The sequence below is a fragment of the Pteropus medius genome, unplaced genomic scaffold, assembly GCF_902729225.1.
Source record: "Pteropus medius unplaced genomic scaffold, Ma_sr-lr_union100, whole genome shotgun sequence".
In the NCBI taxonomy this organism is placed as follows: domain Eukaryota; kingdom Metazoa; phylum Chordata; class Mammalia; order Chiroptera; family Pteropodidae; genus Pteropus; species Pteropus medius.
Window position 1 is genome coordinate 1124948 of NW_024342475.1, and position 3349 is coordinate 1128296.

General features: G+C 51.5%; 1 protein-coding gene across 2 annotated transcripts in view; it reads left to right on the top strand.

The window, feature by feature from the left end:
- Positions 1–3349, top strand: part of GEMIN7 (gem nuclear organelle associated protein 7) — a 9466-nt gene that overhangs the window by 4078 nt on the left and 2039 nt on the right. For both annotated transcript variants that reach the window (XM_039866188.1, XM_039866187.1), the window contains exons 2-3: positions 1152–1278; positions 2419–2506. The gene's annotated coding sequence lies outside the window, so the exon portion shown is untranslated. The remainder of the gene's footprint in view (positions 1–1151; positions 1279–2418; positions 2507–3349) is intronic.

The window sequence follows — 3349 nt, forward strand, 5'->3', positions numbered from 1 at the left end:
CCCACCCCCACCCCCACCCCAGGCTGGACCAGGCATCTCCTCTGGGCTCCTGAGGCCCTGGGGCTCCTTCATTCCAGCCCTGCCCACTCTGGGTCATCATTGTCTAGAGACAAGTCTGTGTCACCCACTGGACTGTGAGCCCACAAGAACAGGGCTGGAACACTTCACTTATAGCTGTGTCCCCAGCACCGCCCAGCGTGGGCCAGGCACAGAGCAGGCGCTAAGATAATGCGGATAAATGAATCTTTACATTCCTTCAACAAATATTTACAGAACTTTCCCTGCGTGCCAGGCCCTAAGTGGGGCTGGGGCTGGAGACCCGAAGTAATCGGACATGCCCCTTCTCAGAGGCTTATGTTCTGTGCCGGGACAGACAGTGCACAGGAAAACATCCACATTTAGTCAGGAAGAGATGGTGTTGTCAAGAAAAGCTAGTGCGGGGTGGAGGGGCTGCTCTTTTCCTCCCCACAAGGCTGGTGACCTGAGCAGTGACCTGAGTGAAGTGAGGGAGGAAGGTGAGCCACGGATATGGAAATACATAGACGTCTCCCACCTGGACGAGGGGTCTAGGCAGTAAGAACAGCACGTGCAAAGTCCCCGAGGTGGGAATGTGCTTGGCCTATTCAAGGACCAACAAGAGCAGTGAGCGAAGGGCGGAGGGCTGGGAGATGACGCCACAGCTGAGGCCTTGTAGCCTTTGTAAGGACTTGGGGTTTTGCTCTAGGGGAGGTGGGAGAGGGGACGGCTCTGAGCAGAGGAGGGATGTGATCGGACTTAGTTCTAACAGGATCCCTAAGCCGTGTGGGGGAGAGACTGGGGTGAGGGTGGAGGCTGGGAGCCCAGTGGGGAGGAGGTGCTGGTGGCTGGATAGCCCACTGAAAACGAGTAAATGTGACCAAGAGAGGAATGATAAGAAATTACTGCACTGAATTCTGGAGGCCATTTTTTTTTTTTTTTTTCTTTTTCCTGGCCAGCGTTTTGAAGGTGGAGCTGACAAGCTTTCCTGAGGGGTTTTTCACGTGGGCGGTGGAGAAATGGAGGAGTCTGGGACACTGGAATGTCCTTTGCCCGTGGAATCACCAACCTCCCCCGCAGAGATTCACCCTTCTGCCAACACTCTAGAAGGTCTTTTTTTATGCTTCCTCTCACAGACGAGGACCCGGAGCAGAAAGCCGCTGGTAGAGTTGCAGTGACCTGTCCACACCGCTGACAGCGAACCTGAGGCCAGGCTCCACCATCTCCCTGCGTCCACACCCTTTCCCTGCCCCCCCGCCGGGGGTAAGTTGCGGCTTCACCCCCTCTTCTTGCGTGACCCATGGGCTAAGGGTGGGTTTTACATTTTTAAATGCTGGCAAACTTCAAAAAAAAAAATTTGCAGCCTGTGAAATCATATAAAACTGAAATTTCAGTGTCCCCATGAGTAAAGTTTCATTGGAGCACAGCCAAGTTCATTGTTTACATTTCGTTTGTGGCTTTCCTGCTTACTATGGCAGTGTTGTGACAGTGACCCTATGGCCCACGAAGTCTAAAATGTTTGCTGTCGGGCCCTTTACAGAGAAAAATACTGACTTTTGCCAATAAGGATTCAACTTGGGCCCCCCACCGGGGGTGTCTGATCAGTAGGACATGGCAGCTAGTTACACAGGGACCTTAGAAAGGTCTGGGTAGGGGACGGACCGTTTGGGGATAGGCGAGGGCGTTCGGATTCCCCAGAGGGAATCTACCATTTTTTTTAAGGGACAGGGAAGCATTACAATACCTCCCTTCCTTTTTACAATTAGAATTTAAAACTTATTTGAATAGGTTATACAAACACATGGGACAGAATTAAAAAGGTACGAAGAGGCAGACAGCTCGAAGTCTCCCGCAGGGGCTGTTCGTGGGTGGAAGGACAGAATGGTGTTCACAGTTTCAGGGATTCTGTCAGACTGCCCTCTTTGAGGCTGTCCTAACTGACACCTGGCCACAAGGGACTGAAGATGTTCCTCTACAGCTGCACCAGCAGATAGATGCCCTATCAGCTCTAATCTGGGAGGTGCAGATCCTATAGCTTCTCAGTGAGGTTCTGAATACATCACATACTCAGTCGCCATCTTTGTCCTCCCTCCATCACTGGTTCTCAACTAGAGTAATTTTTTTTGTCCCTCAGGGGACATTTGGTACTATATGGAGATTTTTTTTTTTTTATGACTTTATTGAGATGTAATTTTCATACCATGATATTCACCAATGGAGACCATTTTGGTTGTCACAACTTGGGATGGGGGTAGGGGGCACCACTGGCATCTAGTGGGTGCTAAAACCCTACACCTATGCACAAGACGGCCCCCCGCAGCATGACAAACAGTGATCCAGCCCAGTGTCAATAGGGTGAGGTTGAGAAACCTTGGTTTGCAGCCTTGGCTCTTTTCCCTGCAGGGTCCTTTCTTGCAAGGAGCTCACAGTCGAGCCACAGAGACAGCAGGAGCCTAAGGAGAAGAAGGACAATCTCTGTCACCTCGGGACTGTGAGTGACTCCAGGATGGGACACTGTGTGTCGAATACGTGTCGATTACTTCATTTAATCACTTTAGAGAGAAGGGGACTGAGCCACAGAGCGAGGCAGCTTCCTGAAACACGGGTCCTCTCTCTCCCTCCGTCCCCGGAGCCAGCCCTGTATGCACTCAGCATCCAAGCCGTGGTGCTTACTATGTTCCAGGCGAGAGCTAAACAGTGTGCATTTGTTAGGTCATTTAGTCTCCATGACAACCCTGGGAGATGGGTCCTTCTGTCATCTCTATTTCACAGGTGGAGAAACTGAGACACAGAGCAGTTAAGCAATTTACTCTGTTCACACAGCAATACTAATAACAACTGTAACTGACTTTTATTTTATGGAGAACCTGGTATGTACCAAGCCCTGTCATGCACGAGCCTGTTGAATCCTGATAACAAGCAGAGGTGGCAGTTGGTGCTCTTTCTCCATATAATGCTAGAGAAAACTGTCTCTTGCTTGAGGTCACCCAGCTAAGCACACCTGGGAGCTTAATCTTCACTGCATTCACTGGCATGGAGCCTGGTCTCTATGCCACTTAGTGTTCCAGGATGTGCGGCTACACTGGGGGCATAATATCAAGGTCACTGTCTAGGGAAGCAGCCATCTCGCAGGAGAGCTATGCCTCAGGGGTCTGTGCTACAAAGGGTGAAGAAGCTGACTGAGGGGATGAAAGCAGATCTTTAAGACAGGGAGGTCAGGGAAGGGGGAAGGGAGGTAGAGGCGGATGGAACCACAAATGCCCGGGCCTGTGCAGGCGTGCTTGAGGACCAGCGAGGCGGCCAGTGTGGCGGCCAGCGCAGCTGAGCGGGGCGT